We start from the raw sequence: 23,720 nt of genomic DNA, 5'->3' as shown, positions 1-23,720 counted from the left end.
GTAGGATTAAAGCAGAATTGAATGTTGTTACAATGGTAGCTAGAAAAACTCTTTCTTTTGATTGCCTTGCAAGGTGAAGGAACTTTGAAAAATACACAGACAGTAAAACTAATAAAATTTTCAGGGATTAAAGATTTTTTTTTTATTACATGGATGCTTTTTTGTAATAGAGTAATCTGGCATTTATTCACGTTTACTATAAATGCATTAACATTTTTATCTTAGAAATGCATTTTCACACGTTACTTGAGTTCAGTCCCTTTTTCCTTTCTCGTTGATTAAACGCAACAGTGTCGTTACACCCATGAATTTTACAATGAAACAATAGAAAATTGTGTACATCTACATGTTTATAATTATCTTGTAAAGTATAAGTTTTCATCTATAGAGTACAGAAAGTTATGCGAATAATTCTTAGTGCTGAATCAATATTTTTGTAATGAGATAATTAACCATTTATTTACATTTGCTATAAATGAATTACATTTGCATACATATTTTCTTTAACTGAGTTCAATTTTCTGTCCGTAAAATTCGAACAGTTTATTTTCAATAGGTATTGAAACTAGATTGTAACACTTCATTTTCATTTATCCTATTAATACATGCGGTTCGTAGGAGAAAGTAGAGGGGAAAATCACCTGTGTTGTAGGGGAAAAGACTGTTGTGGCGTGGCAACGCTGGCTTCGGCAGTCGGCAGAAATATTTATTGTTGGAACAGTCCAGGAGTCCAGGACCCATTGGAATTTGGAAAATTGGATGGGTTCGGAAAGCGGTAGCCGGTAGGAGTCTAGAGATCGAGGACGATTATATACGCAGCCCCGTGTCTGTCACCGTCCGACTCTGTTTGACCGCTATTCATTGTCAACTCTTAAGGTTAAGGTAAGACACGTTCATTCGTTCAAAGATGTTGTGACTTCAAAGAAGAATGTCGCAAGGTCGTTTCTACAAAGAAAATGAAGTTGAAAACATGTCTATAGGGAGGGTTCGGGGTGAGGTAGACTAGGTGAAATTGATTCCCTTTAGTTACGTGAAAGGATGGCTAAGAATACCGCTGGTAAGTTGATGCCAAAATTTATTAGTTAGGGCCAGTAAAGGCTAATGAGATAAGAATGGGCAAATCTTTGATTAGTTGGCCGGATAATAAATCAGTGTTGTCCCTAACTTGCAAGTACAGTGTCCGGCTTTCCCGTTCCTGCATTCAATGGGTGCAATGGCTGTCAGTGGAAGGCCTGACTACATGTTTAGCCTGTCTTCATTCTCTCTTAAGTAAGTTCAAGTGTTAGCCAACGGGACCCACATTTGGAGCTGTGCTCTTCGGTTATCTACAACCCCCATCAGGATTTAGCCAATACTAATATGGTATATAGTTTTGCTATAGGAAAGAATTTTCGCATTTTGGACTTTAAAATATAATTTTCCCTTATTGTAATAGTTGCTCTGAATACTTTTGATGTCTGTTTCTTTTGCAAATAAACTAACTAACTTCCCCTAACCAAATCTAACCTATGGTACCTGGTCCATACCTTAGTGTGCCTATTGTGTTGTTTCCAAATGTCCTAACCAACCACTCCTAACCAAATCTAACCTGGGCGGCTCTGCTGGTCCGTACCCTAGTGTATTGTATTGTTTACAAATAACCTAACCAGCCTCCCAACAAAATTTATTATAGGGTCAGTGGTGGACGTAAGGGGGGAGGGGGCACCTCGTCACATGCCCCCCACAATGTATGTGAACAATAGAGCATAGGTAGTTTTCTTTCAATAAATTATTAGCCTAATACCTAGTAGCATACATTTGCCTAGTTAATGATTATTTCAACAATTGTACAACAACAACAACAATGCTACTGTGTGGTTATGTACACATGGGTCTCACTATTTACCGAAACGACCAAAACAACCGAAACGGCCTTAGATATGTTTGTTTTATTATTGTAAACTTGTTTGATTACTGTGTATTAATAGTTAAAACAATTTCTGTCTGGCCCAAATTTAGTTATTTTTGACTGGCCCAAATTTAGTTACTTATTGCCCACCGAATTATTAACGTTTTTGATAAATAAATCAATAATGCATTGTCTGAATCCGAACTCGGCAATTCAGCCCTATATTGCTGTTAAATATTTAGGAACTTTTCCTATGTCCAGTCGGCCAGCACATGGGAATTCAAAGGTCTGTGGTGTTGTGTATGTGCAAACTCCAGCGACTGTCTTAGAACACTTTGGAGAAACAGTTAAAACAGACCAGCTGCGTTCAGTATATGCCAAAGTGATCATGGAAAACAGCCCTCTCAGTGCTCCAATTAACAAATACACAATGTGAAGTGCCGAATGAAAAAGAGAGCGGCCAGGTAATTCTAGTAACTTTGCTGATCATAATCAGCAAATAGATAATTTCGTGCACTTTCATGCCTTTCTACAGTGAGTGATAGATGGGAAAAATAAAATTCCTTCTGTCATGATGTACACCCAACAACAAATTGCTGACAACAAACGTTTTCGCTGTGAACCTTCTAGGAGCGTGCTCGGTATAGACAGAACCTTCAGTCTTGGAGAACTTTTTGTCACAACTACAGTGTATAAATATCCAGCTGTAGAGCGTGTCAGTACAAAAGGACATCCACTCTTCTTTGGTCCTGTTGTTGCTTTAGATTTAGCTAGTTTTATGCCAGCACGGGCTCTTGTCCCTAAAGTTCCTCCATGGTAATGCCATCTCTCCGCCCACTTATCTTATGCGTTACTAATTAGGTGGGCAATAACTTAACTAATATTGTTTAATCTGTTAATACACAGTAATTAAACAAGTTTACAATGATTAAAAAAAACATATCTAGGGTCGTTTTGGTTGTTTCGTGGGTCTTTTCGGTCGTTTCGGTAAATAGTTATACTGTGTACAAATGGATACATACATTTATAAATATTGATACATATGTACCTTGTGTGTATGTTACACACAGATTTATAAATATATATATATATATATATATATATATATATATATATATAATATATATATATATATATATATATATATATATATATATATATATATATATATATATATATATATATATATATATATATATATATATATATATATACATATATATTTATACATAAACAAATCTGTAATAGCAATAAAGCTACTGGAACTCCTTTAAATTCTACAATGATGGATTCTATTAGAAAAGTGGAAAATTTATATGAGGGAAAATATGGGGAAACTAGGACAAGGCCATATTTGTAGCATTTCAGTAAGCATCAGATTATTGGGCATTTAACCCCCATCTGCATCCTTGAAGCCAAAAAAGAACGTATACCATGGATTCAAACAACAGAAACATGTACATATCTGAAATGTACTCTCACCTAAAAACTCCATTAACCCAAAGTGGCCCCCGAATTGTAGAATGTAAACTGGTTCCATTATCTTTATTGGTATGAAAAACTCAATTTTTTGGAGTTTTTGGTTAGGAATTTCCACGTGTACCCTTGATCCCTGCCCACAGAGATTTGAAAATACAAACTTGCACACCCACTGATCCATGATTTACGTCCAGTCCTGTGGTATGGTTTCAGTTACCCATTTATTGTAGCAGGCATTTCAGAGAGAAGCAACCTAACCACGCCTCAGATGATCTGCCCTTATCTGACCAAGACTACTTTGCTCCCTACCCTCGAAGTCAAATGGCACGGCCTAGGCTGTTGCTTAACTGTATTAGGCATTTTGGAAAGAAAACCACCTAACCAGACTTACCGCACCTAACTTTATATAGGATAAATTACCCTGGCCTGACCAGGAACTTCCTTGGATCACACCCCATCGACACCCGCCCCCCCCCCCCACACCCCACACACATTTTATTCATACTTGATAGAAACTAATCTAAATAGTCACACAACTAAATTATTTTTTAAATTAATTTCCAGTCATTATAAACTGCAGCAATGCTTTATAACTTCAGTCGCATGCCAATAGTGAATTAAGTACTATACATTTTTTTTAATGAGGTAATTAGCTTTTACTTGATATCATAATTGAAAATTAGCTTTCAGAATTTTTTTTTATATCAGTTAAAACTGCAGATATAAGCATGATGAATTTCTGTCCTTTACTGCAGTTGTTAAATACAGTGTACAGAGTATTGTGGTATAAATGCTGAAGGTGATTTAATTTACTAATGGAAGTGCTACTTCTATACTAAAACAATATCCTGAGGATCTTGAAGTTTGTAGTGCCATAAAGCATATTCACAGTACAGTACGTATCTCCATTTAGGGTACTGACCTTTCTTACAGATATTAGCTTTACATCTATTAAGCATACAATGATGTTCAGTCTTTGTACGAGTAAAGTATTGTTCCAAATTTTGAGCAATATTGCAGTGAGAAAGCTGTGGTAAACACTGATATTTTGTGATGAAGTGTAAGGGAAGTACACTAATAGCAGGGTGTCCATTTTAAGCAAGAGTATAGATAATTTATGAGGATTAGGAGTGAATGGGATATTGATGCTGTGATGAAGTAGTACTCTGCCTGTTAGTTTTAGCTGTCACTAAAAAATACAATTAAAACATAAAATTCAAAGAGGTTTCTTGATAGGTTAACAATGACTGAGGTACGTGAAGAGAAATAATCTTTTCAGATAATGTAGCTTGGAGGTACCTTCAGCGGAATATTTATCAATTGTATTTGATATTACAGTGAAGACTGGAGTGGATACAAGCAAATAGACTTCTCTGATGTCTGTGAAGACGGTTGTCATAAGACTAAAATCTTCATTCCCAATATTCTGAGGATCTTGAAGCTTGAGGAGCTAACAAAGTAAGTATGAGCCACATTGTGTTATTATGCTGGCATTTAGTTATAACTAGTGATAACGAAAAATGGGTAAATGATGACTCACCACAACTGTTGCCAAGTGTTTTTCTTTCACTATTGCTGCTTTTAATTCTTTTGATGTAGTATTTTAATACAAACCTATAATCTGTAACGTTTTTGTGCTGATAAGGTGAACCAACAAGGTTTCAAGTTGGCGTTGGACAGTTTTGTGGGTTTATACCAAAGGGCTGAATGGTAGTAGAATGATGAAAATAAATGCAGTTGAGGCTGTGGCGGAATCACAAGCTAAAAAAAACAAAAGCGAGCAAGACCTCCTCACATTACGTTTACCACTCCTGGCATACAAATTTCCCCCGCCATTCATTACCCTTTTACATTACTTTAATTACTAACAGGACACTTAGTTTAGCAAGGCAAAAAACACAATCTTAAACACATTTACTTATCAGGAAACTTGACACAATCAGGGCGAGATGCTGTACTGTCCACTGAGACACAACAACTGCTGAATATCATACACCAAAAAACCAAACAAGCACCAAAACCACACAACTACTCAAAAGAACACGACAAATCACTACACAAACAAACTCCAAAACTTCACCACAATTCTAACACAAATGCCAACCAACATCGAGACTACACAACAAATCAACAACACAAACAAACACCAGAAACACTCAAGCTCAACAACTTCAGATGGACACAAGCACAACAAACTCAATTACTCTATCGAAACAATCCAGTGTTACGGTGTCAAAATATCCTGGCAAGGGTCGACACAATGTTACGGCCTCTGAGAGAGGTCCACTTCAGGTTCGATATGAAATAATAATAAAAAAAAAAAAATTCAACACCAACAGTTGAAACTGGGGATACGAATATAGAAAGAAACACTAACAACAAAGGTTTATTTACAAGCTTACTAACATAGGTAAATGCAGAATGGTATCTCCTATTCACATAAAAAGATAGAATCTTACACTGCATGTACTGGGGGAACAGTGAGGCAATTCAAATACTTGCTAGTCAATTTGGCAATTCGAGGAGATGGCTTCTCAAAAGGAAAACGGTGAATGCAGACGTCCTCTTGACTCCGTATTGCAGAAAATAGTCTACTTGTTAGGCAGGAACTCACCAAAACCTCTAGCAGGACCTTTTCTTCTCTGAAGTCTGCTCGACGTCGCGATAACACACAATAATTCGTCCACTCCTGAAGACGACTAGACCAATATCCAACCAACTCTCGAACAACTCTTCTGATGATCCTTCGTCGGTTCCTTTCTCTCTTATCTCTCACGGATGATCTCTGCTGCTGCTGATCTCTCACTGATAATCTGATCTGTGGCTCTTACTGAGGATATCTCTCTTTGACTAACTGGAGTCTCTCTTTTACGATCTCTCTATATCTCCTCCTCCTGCTGCTACTTCCTCCATTGTATTTATACGGCATTCTGGGGGCAGGGCCTACGGCGAGCGTCACAGACTCCCGAGTTTACTAGGACTCCCTAGATGAATCTAGACGAGGTATTGCATCAGAAAACGCAGCATTTCTCCGACACATTGGCGCGTGTTTGCGCTCCACAACATGCCCGACGATTCCAGAACAGGCACCTCCAACACGGGCGCGAAAGCTTCCTTACTGCCGAACTTCTCGAAAATGCGTTCTCCTTTCCTTTTAACTTCCTTTGCTATGAAGCAATTATTATCACATGCCCCCACAAAAGAGAAAAAAAATGAAATCAACTGATTTTATTTTTTTTCTAAAAAAGAGCAAGAATTAAACAGCAGGGAAACAATTCTGCATAAAGCTTTAATACTTCTTCATTCACTCAACCACTCGTGCCAAAATAGAAAACGGTTATTAGGCTACTCATTCCGAGAAAAATCTCTAGACTACTAACTATAATATTATCCTTCTCTCTTACTTTTTCCGTTTTCTGAACTCTGATTAAAACTTATAAATACAAAACACCTCTTGTGTTTTTCTCAAAACTAATCTCACTAAGTAACACTGTTACACGGGCGGAGGCCACGGCACGGGGCGTTGTTTATAATTCTGAAGCAAATTTACATTCATTGCCTTTGCTCTACTCTTACCCCTCTTCTCTAAAACAGAAAAAGGACCTTCAAAATTATGAGATAAAGAGGAACCTTCTTTCTGGACTAGTACTAAACCTTTATCTCTTACACACAAACTTCTCTTGTTTGCTCTAAGATCATGTCTTCCTTCAGTTCCCCCTTGACTTCCGTTCGGGCTTTCTTTCGCTAAGTGCCAAGCGCTTCCGTTCTCCTCAGCTAGCTGCCAAACATCTCTTAGATTGTTTTTTATAATACTCATGATTAGTTATGCAATCATCTCTACCCTTACTTCTAGACAAAGGTACGAACATATCTATAAATTCATTCTCTAAAGATTCGCCTACTGAAGGAATATTACACATCTGAACTCTAGGAATTACTTGAATCAGTTTCCCGGCAATTTGATATTCATGATAGCTTAAAGCATACCTCTTCACGTCATTTTTCATCTTAGGCCAAAAGTATGCCCTACTAATACACTTGAAAGTTTTATTTACTCCTAAATCTCCTTTCTCATCATGTACTAACTTCAAAATTAATTCATGAAGCTTCCTAGAAACTATGAATTTTTCTGTGATTCCCCCTTTACTACCTGACTTGGGACAAACATGACACAAAACTTCGTCCTTTACACGAAAAGTTTCCTTACACACATCATCGAGATCATCATCCAGCTCACATTAAAAAATTCAGGTTAGTGTCTCATCCTCTCTCTGCAACTTGACTAGCTCATCCTTATCCAAAACGTTAGAGCCTAATTCATCAACGTAACTAGGACTAGATACCTGTACATTTACTACGTTACTTCCGATAGCTACACCTTCTGTTTGGCTATTACTGTCCACGATAGAGTTAGGTCTCTCAGCCACACTCATGCCAAGATCAACCTCGCTACCTCTATCACACTCGTTCAAATCCACGAACTTACTCACGTTTGAATCCACGAACTCACTCTCGTTCGAATCCACAAACAAATTATGACCGTAGTCTACGTCTGTATCTAAACCCGACCTAGTTACTACCATTTCAGGCACTGGAATATTCCTCACAACACGATTCACATTCTTGGATAAAGCTAAGTCGTTACCGACAATAATGTTAACGCCTTCGACGGGCAAAATGTCCACAACTGCAAGTTTTACTTCTCCTGACACTACCTGACTTTCTAAATTCAACTTCAACAAAGGACAAAGAACACAAGTGTTAGGAAATCCACCTAACATAACTTTCTCTTCCATATTGAATTCTGCCCTGTTCGGCACACACACTTTCCGAATTAATGAGACAGCAGCCCCTGTGTCTCGAAGCAAGACTACTTCTCTCAAATCTACTCTCCCAAGAGAGGAAACTACGCCTTCCAACAGAAATTCACCAAAAACTTTCCTAGTTTCTCTCATCACATCATCCCTACTTGACGGAAGGTTAACTAGAGATGCTGGTTTCTTACCGTCCTTCCTTTCTGCTGCACAATTTCTCGCTAAATGCCCTTTCCCATTACATCGGAAACAAGTTAATTCTGAGCCACTAGATGCCACTTTACTCTTACAAACCTTAGACGTATGACCAGATTTTCCGCATGTATAACAGGAATAGTCACTTCTACTCGCATTGCTATTACTAGGACTGAAACCTTTACTGCTTTGTACTCTACCAGACGAAGGATCATTTCATTTCTTACTAACACTCAAATTATGAGTTAGACTATATTCGTCAGCTAGCCTAGTTGCTCCTGCAGAAGATACTTCTCGCCTATCTTCTATATAAAGTTTAATCTCAGGGGATACATTATCTTTGAAGTTTTCTAACAACACTAAGTTCTTCAAACTATCAAAATACTCAACTTTAGCAGAAGTTAACCAATCAAAAAACAGCCTTTCTAACTTCTTACCGTATTCTACATACGTAATATTTTCATCCTTTCTCAAATTCCTAAATTTCTTACGGTACGCCTCCGGTACTAGCCTGTACGTGCTAAGAACAGTTTTTTTCACGATATCATAATTATCACATTCCTCCTTAGACATGCAACTATACACAGTAAGCGCCCTACCACTCAAAACTGACTGCAAATATAAAGTCCACGTTTCTTTAGGAGAACCTACTCGTTCCATTAACTTCTCAAAACACATGAAATATGTCGTAACATCTTCCTCATTAAACTTTGGTACTAATTTCAACACTGCACTCATACCTAACCTATTAGTTTCGTTTTCGTTCTGGCCTGACTGACTGTTAAGAGTGCTTTGTCTTAACCGAGCGATTTCCAACTCATGCATACGCTCTTTCTTTCTCTCTTCCTGCTCATGCATGCGTTCTTTCTCTCTTTCCTGTTGCTGCATCTCTCTCTCAGCTGCTCTCTCATCTCTCGCATACTTTTCCCTCTCTTTCCTTTCAACATACTCATGGAGATCATTCCCTTCTAGACCTAGGAGCTTACCCGACTCAATAAACTCTTTCACCATCTCACTCACTCTGATTCTTTCTATATTCTTCCTGTTTCAAACTGCTAAAGTGTTGATAGCCTAAGCAAGGTTGCCACAATGTTACGGTGTCGAAATATCCTGGCAAGGGTCGACACAATGTTATGGCCTCTGAGAGAGGTCCGCTTCAGGTTCGAAATGAAATAATAATAATAATAATAAAAAAAAATTTTTTTACACCAACAGTTGAAACTGGGGATACGAATATAGAAAGAGACACTAACACAACAAAGGTTTATTTACAAGCTTACTAACAAAGGTAAAGGCAGAATGGTATCTCCTATTTACATAAAAAGATAGAATCTTACACTGCATGTACTGGGGGAACAGTGAGGCAATTCAAATACTTGCTAGTCAATTTGGCAATTCGAGGAGATGGCTTCTCAAAAGGAAAATGGTGAATGTAGATGTCCTCTTGACTCCGTATTGCAGAAAACAGTCTACTTGTAAGGCAGGAACTCACCAAAACCTCTAGCAGGACCTTTTCTTCTCTGAAGTCTGCTCGACGTTGCGACAACACGCAATAATTCGTCCACTCCTGAAGACGACTAGACCAATATCCAACCAACTCTCGAACAACTCTTCTGATGATCCTTCGTCGGTTCCTTTCTCTCTTATCTCTCACGGATGATCTCTGCTGCTGCTGATCTCTCACTGATAATCTGATCTGTGGCTCTTACTGAGGATATCTCTCTTTGACTAACTGGAGTCTCTCTTTTACGATCTCTCTATATCTCCTCCTCCTGCTGCTACTTCCTCCGTTATATTTTTACGGCATTCTGGGGGCGGGGCCTACGGCGAACGTCACAGACTCCCGAGTTTACTAGGACTCCCTAGATGAATCTAGACGAGGTATTGCATCAGAAAACGCAGCATTTCTCCCGACACATTGGTGCGTGTTTCCACTCCACATCACGCCCGACGATTCCATAAAAGGCGCCTCCAACACGGGCGCGAAAGCCTCCTTACTGCCGAACTTCTCGAAAATGCGTTCTCCTTTCCTTTAACTTCCTTTGCTATGAAGCAATTACCATCACATCTAGAAAACCTATAACAGCAACTCACTACCTCTGACCAGACTGACTGTCCAAAGACTGCCAGATACAGACTGATGACTTCTCACTCCCTCAAGGCTCTGCAACCGAATTTGCAGACGAACCCAACGGCCTGCCAACAAGCAATTCACTCACAAACTACCCATATGAACACAAACAACCTAATGAGAAAACAACCAAAACAACCAGCCACCTCTCTCTCTCTCTCTCTCTCTCTCTCTCTCAAGCAACCCTTGAGAACGTGGTCAAATGCAACTACCACATTATGGCGGAGTGATATGGTAGTTACATTTCACAATGTCTTAGAGGGTTGCATGAGAGATAAAGAGAGCGAGAGAGCAAGTGAGAGCGTCGCTGGGTTTTTTGTAGTTGTCTGGAATAATCAAGAGTAAATGTTTTTGTATGTTTGATATGTCGTGTTTCGTGCTGCAGTGTGATAGTATGTAAGTGCATGTGTTCTTCTGTATAGAGTGAGTGAGCAAGCCATCAAGAGAGAGAGAGAGAGAGAGAGAGAGAGAGAGAGAGAGAGAAGAGAGAGAGAGAGAGAGAGAGAGAGAGAGAGAGAGAGAGAGAGAGAGAGAGAGAGAGAGGAAGTGATTGGTGAATGAATAGTTAGCTAGTGGTTTGCTTGTTGGGCGATCAGCTGGGTTGTCTGCTGGCGCAGTTGCCGGGTCAGTCTATGATCAGAGTGTAATGAACAGTCATAGAAGGCAGTGGTCTTGGAGATAAGGCAGTCTGTTGAGGGTCAGTTGTTATAGTGTGATTTGATTGATTTTGGTGTTGTATAGTTGTTGTGCGTGTGTCTGTCTGGTGGTTGTTGAGCTAAAGAGCGTCTGTTGTATTTGATTTTGTGTTTTGTTTGTGAGGTGTTTGTTAAGAGACAATGTTGGTGGTTGTTTGTGTTTTGTCGTGTTGTCTTTGATGTTGCTGGTGTTTTTTGTGCAGTGAGTTGTTGTTTTTGAGTTTTTGTTTGTTATGTAGTGATTATTGTGTTGTATTGAAGTTGTGGCATGGTTTCGGTGTTTGTTTGTTCTGTTGTGTTGAAATTCAGTGGTTATTTGTCTTGACTATATCCAGCGTACACCACAGTTTCTTGCTTGAAGTCAGTCATATTTGTTGAGTGCATGAATGTGAGAATTTTGTTTGTGTTAGTCGGTGAACCAATAGTCTTGTTGGTAAAAAATATCGTAAAAGGAAAAGTGTGGCTGGAGGTATCTGGTGAGTACATGAATGTGAGAGTTTTATTTGTGTCTGTCAGTGAACCAATTCTCCTGTCAGTAAATGGTATCGTAAAAAGGAAAGGGTGGCTGGGGGAAAATTGATATGTAGTCGGTATGACTAAAGTGACTGGGGAGTTTTCCTTGCTTTCTTTGCTTGCTTGTGATCACCCCAGAGCATCACTCCTCCATAAGGCCAAAGTGAACACTTCAAAAAGCTTGTCCCAAACCACAAACTGACTCAAAGTACTCTTCATAAAGGCATCTTCTGAGTAATGCTTTTTGAGAAAATCTTTTATGGTTCTCAATAGATGCAATTTGAAGTTTAATTCTTGCATGTGTTTAAAGGCATTGCCCCTAATTGATTGCTATCATTAGTGGTGTGCCCTGTCCCAGATCATTATGAAGTCTATATTGACATTCCTTTTTGAAGATTGTTTTTTGCAGTGACTGATGGATAGCAGGACCCATTGCATTCGTGCATGGGCTTCTGTTGTTTTACAATGACATAGATGACCGACCCATTGGGACATTGGTTTCTGATGAGTATCTTTCTTTTGGGTTTCCAGTGACATAATTAGGAGAGTTCCTCTGAAATTATGGCTATGAATTAGTGTTAGTGTTCGATGTAAAGGTTCTGCTGTTAGGGGCCATTTGTGATTTTTCCTAATGGCTAACATATCTTGAGTTATGGTCATCAGTGATCTTGTGGTTTATTAGTATACTACAGTGGCTTCACATGAGTATATTGACATACTGTATGTCAATCATGGTATAGATGACTGCGCATATAATTTACATTTTAACAGATTGGTAGTGTGAATTTGTATAAAATCTTAATGCCTCTGTGTAGTGCTCGTGTGGAGTTTGTTACAGTGTATCTTGATTCTATTTCTCTAATATACTTTATTGCTGCGTTGGTATAAATGCTGTCAAAGCTTTTTTGTCTGCAGTTTATATCTTTTGAACCTAGCTATGATCTAAAAGAAGCTTGAAGCAGACCTTGCATATTATCTATTCATTGGGACTTACAATGTCCAAATCAGCTCCTATTTTTTTTTTTTTTTGTCTGTAATTGTAAGGTTCATTTTTTGGTGGTCTTTGGGGACTCCGAGATCACTTTGATCTCTCCTTTTAAAAGCACAGTATATGATATCATGACTGTCTTCATTTCAGTGCCACACTGAATGCATTGGGTATGACTGTGTCATAAGTATGTTAATTAAAAAAAAAATATCTTTAGTTTTCTGCTAATTTCTTGAGTAATTAAGGGCTCTGGTTTCACATATGTAGCTGAGCTTGGTAATTCTCTCTAGCTTAGAGAGTAGATTATTCTGGAGAAGGGGGACATCAGGTCTGCTCGATGTCTTTTTGTAAGTAGTTTGACCTTTTCTACTTGGTTATCCCTCTCATTATTGGTAATGCTGGGAGCACCAAAGCTGGGTACCTGCTTTAAGGTGTTCTTGGTGTTGTAAGATACTGAGAGTTCTGCTGGATTCCTTTGATCCTGGAAATAGTTTTGTCAGTTAGAAAAAACACAGATTATTTACTTTTGGAGGAAATGCATTACTGTATGACCACTAAGTTGCTAGTTTGGATATAGTGCAAAGGACTGCTATGAGATTTTCCCTTCTTGTAGGATAGTGTTTAGCTGTGGATAATCAGTGTAATGCATATGAATAATGCATTTGTTGAAGGCATCACAATATATAATGGTTAACTTAATGGGGCTGTGTTAGTTGTTGGCTCAAAGGTGTATTTGATGTTTGTTGGCTCAAAGGTGTATTTGATGTCTGTCTTCTATCTCCAAGTTATGTTGGGTTTTGACTGCATGACTTCCAGTTGTTTGGAAGTACAATATTATGTACAGTGATGCTCAAATCTCATGCGACATGACTCCATAGGATTTTGTTCAAAATTCACTAACTGGCAACCTACCATACTCAATATTTATCTTATTATTTCAATGCAAAAACACTATTATTGCGTCAGTCACATATTTCAAAACTGTAAGAAAATGTCAGGTGTAGCCAAATTTCAGAAAAACACCTACGAAACATTTTCAAAACTTTCGTTCACATATTGCTGAAGCACTTGACCAAAACGAAGTCGTCATCAAACCTCAGTTCAAATGTTAAATTTGAAAAACCCGAAAAAAAAAAATGTCATAACATTTATGTCGCGTAAACTCGGCGTTGAGTTTACGCCTCAACGCTGACAAAATTTAAATGCATATGTATATACAAAAGTAGAATGCGCCCATTGATATCAACGTGTGAGGGGAGCTTGTGCGATGCACCATTAGTGAGTTCGATGCAACAGCAACCACCTGGTGTAACATAGGTTTTTACAATGAGTAGTGACAATGAAATTATCTTGAAAATATTTACTACTATATATTTGTTAGAAGAATTATTTCTTATATTTCTTCAATATTTAAAAAATTATGGCAAAATGACAAATATTCGCCTGTGCAATTAGTCTTTTGTCTAAGCCAAGATATTGTTCCTAAGCCCAGGTGTGTTAGATTTCTTTACACTTTGCATTCACATCTCTCTTTTAACAATTTTTAGTCAGAAAGCAAATAAAGTTATCTACACATTCTTGCACTTAAAGTTACCTTATGAAAAAATAAATTATACACCAAAAGCGAGCAGAAGGACTTTTAAAATATTTTAAACCAGTTGAAAAACAAGTGTTCCATGCACCTTGATATTAATACTTATAATATTGCGATTAATGGCCATCTTCTCTATATAATCAAAATCATCATCATCTTTTATTCTTCACAGAACAGGTAATCTCTACAAATAAAATTAGTTAACATATTATTTATCAAAAGATTTAGATGAGTTTTTAGGCCTATAAATCATTTTGCAACATACAGGCAGCTTAAACACAGCCTAAAACTTCAACGTTCAAAGAAAACTTGTTGTAATAAACATTAGGTCTACTGTTATAATGCTGCAGATGTAGTTATGTCGACCAGTCCGAGGACCATGTTAAGTGTGCTTTCACTGGTGGCACCTCTCACCTTATCACACTGCACTTTGAACTAAGCAACGCAAAAAAAAAAAAAAAAAAAAAAAACTCAAATCACACAGATTACGAATTACCAATGTATAAAATGGATCATACTTATATAACTATAAGGAAAATAGTGCTGGCTGTGAATTTGAAAACTTTTCGACCTGGATGACATCAGAAAAAAAAGTTTAACACTAATTGGCAACGTCATTGTTGAGTCTGGGAATCTGGACGATACAAAAAGAATCATGTCGCATGAGATTTGAGCATCAAAGTACATCCCAGGTAGGGTATAAAAGATGTCGATTGTTGAGGATTTGGTGTGTTGTGAGAAAGTGGATTGGCTCATCTGGTCATCTCATGGTTTGGAAGGAGTTTGCAAGTGAAAGACTGAAGAGAGTTGTTAATGTGAACCCTGCTACTTGAACGGTCTGACTGTGGTTGAAAGGAACCATTGTAAAATTGAAGGGCTTAAGGTTTGCAATTCCTACTATGTGTGTCTTTGGCTTTGTTTATAATATTTTTGTGAACGCAGTTAGGCCAAGGAATAGAGAACTTTTATAAGCAGGGTATATAATCACTCTAGTCTTGGTATTTAGGTAATGTGGAAGGATACATCAAGCTCCTAAAAAGGAAGGGAGGGAAGCATCAAGACTCTCAAAAATAAAGCTAAAGTGAAAGTAGCCACATTGTTATAATAGTAGTTGTAGGTGAGTTTCTACAGTACAGACACTGCTTGTGACTAGATTAGCTGGTCATTATGAGAGGCCGCCATCAGACTATGAGATATTGTAGTTATATTCTTATACTGAAATTGAGACATTGTCAGTTGTACATTTATCTATTGATTTTACCACAGTTTATATATCCATTTTGTTATCTAGAGAAGTATGTTGGTAAAGGGTCCTTTACCACGATAACTACTTTGCAGTATTGGTACTGTATCTCATTCAGCCAATCACCTCTCAGGTCTTGTCAAACCATTTACAGTCAATGAGTCACCAAACCATAAGTAGTGTGGTGTGGTTCTTATAGTTGTATTTTATAGTGTGGCACTATATTTCACGTTAAAGAAAACCTTTTCATGTGTATGTATGCATTGTGTGTACTGCAATATACTATTTCTTATGAGCAAGGGGCCACCTTTTGATCTTATTTGCTTAGTGGTTTCTCCCCCAAATTTCTGAAAAGTCCTTTCTGGTTCTGCAGTGTCAATTTTCTTTGTGCAGAATAAAGACCATCTTTTCATCTTGATTTTCAATTACACCTTTTAGATTTTCAATAACACATTAAATTTTTAATTTCTACCTTTCTTTCTTTATACAAAAAGTTATTTTTATGCCACATAAGAGGCCAATTTCATTTTTGGCCTGGATATGTGAAAAGGACAGATATTACTGTACTTAAGTGCACATGAAGATATTATTTGTGCTATATATGTTGGAGATTTATTATTTGCAGTCTTCTTTTGCACCTGGATTTTGTTTTCCACTTTTACAACCTGTCATCCATTCTAGTAAATATGATCAGTTTAATTGTTCTATCCTCTTATGTCTACCTTTCACTGCATGAGTATTTCTTCGCGCAAGTGATCATAATCATTCCTTTCGTAACTGATTCCTCGTGTTCATATACAGCTATAATCATGGGTTACATTTTGACATCAGGTTTTCCCTTGACAGAATTAAACTAAATTGTTCTCTTCACTGTTACACTTATTAAATTGTACTCTTCACTATGTTACACCTGCAATTTGTCAGAATTCCTATCTGGTCTATGTCATTTAGTCTTTGTTCTCCTTCACCTTTCTCATCATAAACCCATGTCATCTCAATCTTGAGATCTTCCCTCAGTTTTGAACTCAACTTATGAACAATACAGTATCCTTTATATTCTGGTTTATTAACCACTCACTATTGAAGCTAGGTAATCTGCTGTTGGGGTACTTGTGAATAAGTTTCATTTTAAACTTGAAAGTGGGCAAATATGGTGGTAGTTCTACCATTAGCTCTCAGATGCTACACCCATCATCTGTTCATGTTTGTAAAAATGCTACCTGTAAGATTTTTAGAATGAGGTTACCTGTAAGATTTCTAGAATGAGGTTATGGTGTAAGCTGAAATTCAAACTGTAATTTATGGATTATGGGTTTACTTTTAGTTCTTGGTTCTCTCTCTAGTCTCAGTTGTGTTGGTTGGTTCTCGAAATCTCTTTAGCCTCAATAACAGCCACAATTGAATGCAGATTATGCTGTCTGGCGCTTGACTGCAAAAGGGTTGGGTATGATGTCCCAGAGAGAGCAAATAGTAGGGTATGATGTCCCAGAGAGAGCAAATAGTAAAGTGTGAAGGTTTAGCCTACTTTGCTAAGCAAACAGTGGGAGTAGTGTTTGTTCAATGAAATATTTCATTATGATGACAATAGCTCTAGTTCTCCCCTTTTTTGCTTTTGTTTACAGTATAGCTGCTACCTTTGCAAGTTCTTGTCACCCGTACCCTTAGGATCAACTACAGTGACACCCGTACCCTTAGGATCATCTACAGTGACGCTTTGTATGGGGAATTGTTTGCAGTATTGGCGCTACCTTTGAAAGTTCTTGTCACTCGTACCCTTAGGATCATCTATAGTGAAACTTCATGTACGGAAATTCCAAGTTGTTCATGTTGTAAGGTAAGAAACTAATTTCGTGATTTATTTATTTCGTGATTATCTCGAAATTTTGCTGGACCAGACTTATGAAGGCTTACGTGATTATTTGATCAAAATAGACATCCAAACATCTTGAGATTTTGACCCACTAATTCCGAGATGCTTTTGCTGGACCAAACAATTATGATAACATTGAGGGTGTTCTTAATATAGAGAGACCTGTAGCGCCATTTTTTAAATTTCAGGAGCTGATGTGCAGACGTGCCGATGTGCAGATGGACATTTGGGGATTAAGCCAACCTTGGGTGTCCTGTTGTCGGCCACTACGATAGTTTCCAGACCTGCTCTACCTTCTTGCTCAGAGCTTTGGTTCCTGTGATGACTTATCTATTAGTGTGTTTTCTGTACATCATTTTTGGTTGATGTCCACAATGCCAACATCTTCTCGCATTCCCAGCCATTTTTTAAATTTCAGGAGCTGATGTGCAAACGGACATTTGGGATCAGGCCAACCTTGGGTGTCTGGTTGTCGGCCGCTACGATAGTTTCCAGACCTGCTCTACCTTCTTGGCCAGAGCTTGGTTCCTGTGATGACTAATAGATAAGTGGGTTCTCTGTGCAGCATTTTTGGTTGATGTCCACAATGCCGACATCTCGCATTCCCATCTTGACTGCCATCACAACTGCTTGATCTGCAGCTGTACTCTCATCTTTGCCTGAGCTACAGTTCCTTTTATATTTCACTTCAACAGTGTAGTAGTAGTATACTCCACGTGTTGGGTGAACTTCTGCCCCCTGCTGAGTCTTCGGACACAGTTGAGTTTCCTGAGAGAGATACAAGAACTCGTGAGGAAAAGAACTAGGCTTCTTTGTCTTCAGCTGCCTGGTCTTCTGTCTGATAGAGGATTAGGGATAGTGTTGCTGCTTCATGTAAGGAAAATGTATAACACACTGTATATTCCTCTCCATATGAGATCCTCCTGGTCACAGCTGTTTTTCTAATTTTGAAGTATCACGTCTAATTGGCTCTTGGCCTTTTGTTGGCAGTTCCCAAGAAGTTTACTCCATCTCCCCCCGATTGCCCTGTTCATATTCATAGGAGAGGTAAGGCTCCCATCAAGAAATCCTGTTTAGAAGTCTTCTAGAGATCGGCTCCAACTGGTTCGTGCTTCTCTTCCATACACACGTACATGCACCAAACATCGTCCTTTGTCTCCTCGCTGAATTTCTTGTTCATATCTCGCAAATTTGGCCCTCTGTTGTTGAGTGATGTTCATGTATAGACCCTGCAGCAACATCTTTTTGTACTGTCTCAGGAGCTAATGTAAGGATGATGTCAAGACATTTGAGTATTGTTAGGCCTTCCTGGTGTACCAACCTTTGGTAACCTTCCTACTTCTTGTCTTTTTGTGTTCCTGTGTTGGCTGCCATGAACAGTTTCCTTAACTTAAGCACTACCCATTTCCTTGCCTAGAGCTTTGGGTTCCTGTGACGAGTATCTGTCAACCGTGTACTCTGTTAAGCATTTAGATCAACATCCACAGGGGCGATGTCTTGTCACATTCCAGTTTTGACTGCCATGCCAATTGGTGCATATTGGTTTAACTTCTTCCCCACTCTGTCTCTTGTGACTCTTGTTCACAGAGCTGACATGGTTTCCCAAGAGAGGTATGGACATGTCGTGAAAACGAAATGTCATAAATTTCTGTCTTCATATACCTGCTCTTCTCTCATCAGATGTTGTAGGATTAGGGACCTTGTCGCTGCTCCTCGCAGTAGGACTAGGGACCTTGTTGCTGCTCCTTGCTAGAAAAGTCGTAGGACTATCTGTATCTAAATCTCCATTATCTTTCAACCACATACATCGTTCTTTTGCACACGGAAGGTTTCTGATGTTGAAGTCTCTGTATTTGATTCTCCATTCCAAACACGGTTCCTCTTCATTTGATAATTTATTGGTTTTGTCATCTTTCTTCCCCTGTTATCCTGCTCAGGCTCCTACCAAGAAGTCGTGTTATGTTTGCCTTTGTCTCTTATCTTGTTCTACCTCACACGTCTGTGCTGAAAGACTGTTGTCCTAGTCCAAAAGATGGTCGTCCGTCCATCATTCTCACTCACGCTCTTGTATTACTTTTCATATGGAATTCATGATTTTCCTTATGACTGGTGTGTGCTATTTCTTTGCGAAAGTTGTTTCAACACGTCAGTGTTTCTTCAAAGTTGTTTCTTTGGTTCCACGTGGGTAATCTGAAATGATGAGATACAAATTTATGTAATATTAAGAAATAATGATTTTTTTTGCTTAATATTTATGAATTAACATCAGTTATAACATAGCCATGCCCATGTTTCCTATACAGTCTAAGCTTCCATTACTGTGACCGCGCGGATAATTTTCTCAAGGTTGAATGTCTGTTGTATTTTAGAAAGAACATCTTACTGAAGTCCAGTTGTGTCAGATCATAATAAATGCTATACTAAAAAACTGGCAGGAGCTCTTCTGTGTTGATTTAAATCCACAAAATACAAGGACAATTCTCTTTTATTTAACACCTAGTACCTACTACAATTAAATTTATTTTTTCAAAAAGAGAAACACTAGGTTCATCAGGTAAAGTAGTACCTCGTATTTCGAAGTTAATCTGTTCCAGAAGGATGTTCGAAGTACTATTTGTTCGAAATATGAAACAAATATCCCCATAAGAAATAAAGGGAATCAGGATAATTCGTTCCAGCCAACCCAAAACGTCCCCCTTTTCACATTTTTTCTATTATTAATCCAGCCAACCCAAAAAGTCCCTATTCACATTTTTTCTATTATTAATGTGTTCAAAAGTTAAATCGAGTGTGTAAAGTAATGAAACAGTATGTTATATGGAGTAAAATTTGCTAAATTTTATTTTTTCTGTGTACGATTTACGAACTGTTGGGTAAAAATGGCGCCGGCCGGCTGGGGGATGGAGGGAAGAGAGACGGGAACCCTCTTGAGCAAACCGAATTGATTGCAGTATACAAAGGTTGATATCAACATACATTTTTTTCACATTAGGCACAAAGATAATTAAAGGAATCGATAGTGTATGTGTGTCCGATTGTGTGTGTGTGTGTGTGTGAGAGAGAGAGAGAGAGAGAGAGAGAGAGAGAGAGAGAGAGAGAGAGTAATCAGCGTGTTAACACTTGGTTCTTAAGTGCACGAAATAGATTAATTATGCCACAATACATCAACTTACTGTTGGCAAACGGCAGACTTAAAACAAACACGAGGATTTTACTAACAAGTAATAAGTCAAGAATGCAAGAAAAGGAAAGAAATAAAATAACTTTTCACAAGGAAGCCGTTTAAACAAACAATCGACGGCATGCAGAAGCTGAAAGCGGCGCCAGTTTGTTTTTTACAGAGCCGAGTTACTTCAACAGTAGTAAAAATATCGTAAAAAGCAATTATCACTAGATTGGTATTTTACTGTAATAAAAATAAAAGTGATTTGGGCAGATCGAGTGTAAGTGAAAGAAATGGGGAAGTAATCATCCCAGATCAGCTAATAAGTCAATGGTAAGCAGAGCCGTTCTCTCTCTCTCTCTCTCTCTCTCTCTCTCTCTCTCTCTCTCTCTCTCTCTCTCTCCCCGCACCGAACACTGGCTCGAGCAAGCGTTTTTTTCCCGTGTTGCATTTGTTTTCATGTTTCATCATTGTTAAATTTGTGAAATATAATTTTATGTGAACTGGTACTGCTTTTACGTAAATATTATAGTAAAAATTTTACTGTCTCTTCTTCTCTCCTCAACAATACCACGACGCACGATAACTTAAAATCATTCATTCATTATTCCTAGAAATGTAAACGCTACCTCCCTCTATATCAAGTTAGCTGTGTATCACCGCATTGATGAATGATTTTGTTAATCATTTGTGCTAAGTTTTATTGTGACAAGCTTTGTTCTTTCATTTACTATTTTGTTAATATTGTTCAACTCAAGGTCCAAAGAGTATAGGTGGTCTTGTCAGCGCTGACCCAATATAAGCTTCTGCCAGGTCGAGAAAGTGAGATCAACTCAACCTCGCCTTAGGCTACCACGAGAAAGGACTAATAAAGGACCACGAGAAAGGTCCTTTATTAATCCAATGGACAACAGCAAATACTATACGTGTTTGCGGATGCTCTACATCTAGTTAAGCTTTTTAGAAATAATTCTCTTGACGAAGGATTCATATTGCCGGATGGTACAGTTGCCTCAAAGTGTTCCTTTACCCTACCCCCTTCTGTTTCATGATAATGGTCGGGTAACAGCAATGAAGCCTGTTTGTCTTGTAACGACGGATATGAACGGTCGAGCTATTGGATGCCAATGTTCATATTTTGTAATAACTACTGTAGACAATATGCTAATGATATACGAATAATAGTTCACATTACAAGTGAACTGAGTCGATGTTAAACAAATAGAAAAATAGTATAGTAACAGAGCAATAAAAATAGCAATGTTAAAACTCATATTCAGTCCTTATTAACCATAATCGTCAACCTTTGTTCCATTCAGTTGTGGCTGTGCAGGCGCTTGCTGGGATCCTACTTAGGTGTCACTTTCAGAACGTTATTTGAATGGAAATACACTTTGGATTTACGCAATCCATATATTTATAAAGTAATGAAATTATGAACAGCAAATACCAAGACCTATGAATATAATTCCATTAGGGCAACTATGATAGCCATTGACAGGTTATAATATGGAAGGCTTTGGGCGAAAATTATAGACCACCAGATGTATAAAAGAACTAATGTATCCAGTGTGTTGTCACTCATACTTGTTTTTTATTCGAGCCACTTTTTACCAGAGTAGCCTAGATGGAAATTTCTCTGGCCGGTATTTAACTCGAGTCATCTGAGTAACAACACACCTTAACCACCCTGATGGTCCTTATATACCAACCCAAGAGTGGATAAACAGGATTAGTTTGCAGTCAATATGAGTTTTCATTTCAGCCTTTCGTCTCGTGGGATTCGTGACTGGATTTCTTGTGTCTTCAGTCTCGAATTTGTCGACCAGTTATGATCCCGTGGATTTGTCAGTTCAATGAATTCATGCTACATTTTGCTATTTTTGCGTCCTTGTCCATTAATTATGTTTTTTTAATAAAATTTTAATTGAAACTGAATTTGATTATTTTTTTGTTTGTCAAAATGAGCTACAAAATAATCTTGAAGGGAACACAGTTCATTTGGCTACATCCACTATAATTAATTCTTTTTCATGTTTAACAGCCATTGTTCCTGATTCCAGTAATTGCAGCTTTGTATTATCCTGACCCTTCCCTGATTAGAGCATCAGTGCCGATTTTTGCTTTCCTTATCGTTAGGATCAAATTAAATGAGAGTCCATTTAACTAACGGCTCCCCTACCCCCATTACTGATTCTCCAGCGGCCACCCACCCACCCCCGTCCCTTACCTATCCTCCAGTACCACCCTCCCTCCATCCTCAGGTAGCCCTGCAACCTCCCAGGTCACTCCTCACGAGATGTGGTGTAGAAAAATCAGTAATCCTAAAATTTCAACAGTCGCATGACCATTCTTTCCCCTCTTTTACAAAGCTCTGGAACTGCAGTCTAATAGGTTCTGTTTGCTTTTGCTTAAAGGTCAACCTTTGATATTCTAATATCTTGTTTCTTGTTCTTGATTTTTTTTGGGAGAGGGTTTTGGTTTGGTCTTAGCACCTAACACATTCATTCTCCTCATGATTAGAAAGGAGCAGTACTTAGGTCTAAAAGAATTTAATGTTGCCCTTGACGTTGTAGCCAAAAGGCTTCTACAAATGATTAACCTGTTATTCAATTTTCTGAGTAAATTTGATTTGACTGGCATTTCACCAAGCTTAATTTTCCTCTTGAAGCAATGAAATCCGTTACAACCTATTATATACGTTCATAAGATGCAGATAAAACTTTCTGATAGATCAGGATATAATTATGAGATGAAAGTGTTTTTGAAAGTAAAGCAACAGGATGCACAAACTTTTTGTTCCTTCTTTTGGTGCTTTTCGTGTCAATCAAGAACATCTTAAACAGGTCAACGCCAACCAAACCTACATGAGAAGTGAAAGACGTTTTACATACACACACTACACTGAAAATAGTGTAGAGACCACGGGGCTGGATAAGATCTTCTGACCTTAGCCTAGGCCTATGTCTGACATCGGAATTCCATGACTAAAACTGACATAGTCTCTTTGTCTTAAGCCTTCAAAAGTTAAGGCTGAGGCCACAATTTATATAATGTATGTCATTGGTTTTGATAATAAAAGGCCAGATTCTTCTGACACCTTGGTCTAGGACTACATTTGGAGCAGGACATTCATTGAATGACTCA

At 38.1% G+C, this 23,720-nt stretch overlaps 1 long non-coding RNA gene across 1 annotated transcript; it reads left to right on the top strand.

The window, feature by feature from the left end:
• Window positions 1-610: 610 nt before the first annotated feature.
• LOC135215533 (uncharacterized) lies at window positions 611-20,997 on the top strand. The gene is made up of 4 exons (XR_010314703.1): window positions 611-882; window positions 4,706-4,825; window positions 17,163-17,374; window positions 17,599-20,997. It is a non-coding gene; the product is annotated as an uncharacterized LOC135215533 (long non-coding RNA).
• The last annotated feature ends 2,723 nt before the right edge of the window (window positions 20,998-23,720 follow it).

This window comes from Macrobrachium nipponense, chromosome 5 (genome assembly GCF_015104395.2).
Source record: "Macrobrachium nipponense isolate FS-2020 chromosome 5, ASM1510439v2, whole genome shotgun sequence".
NCBI classification, from domain to species: domain Eukaryota; kingdom Metazoa; phylum Arthropoda; class Malacostraca; order Decapoda; family Palaemonidae; genus Macrobrachium; species Macrobrachium nipponense.
The sequence above is the reverse complement of the archived record's forward strand: the minus strand, read 5'-3'. Positions and strand labels throughout refer to the sequence as shown.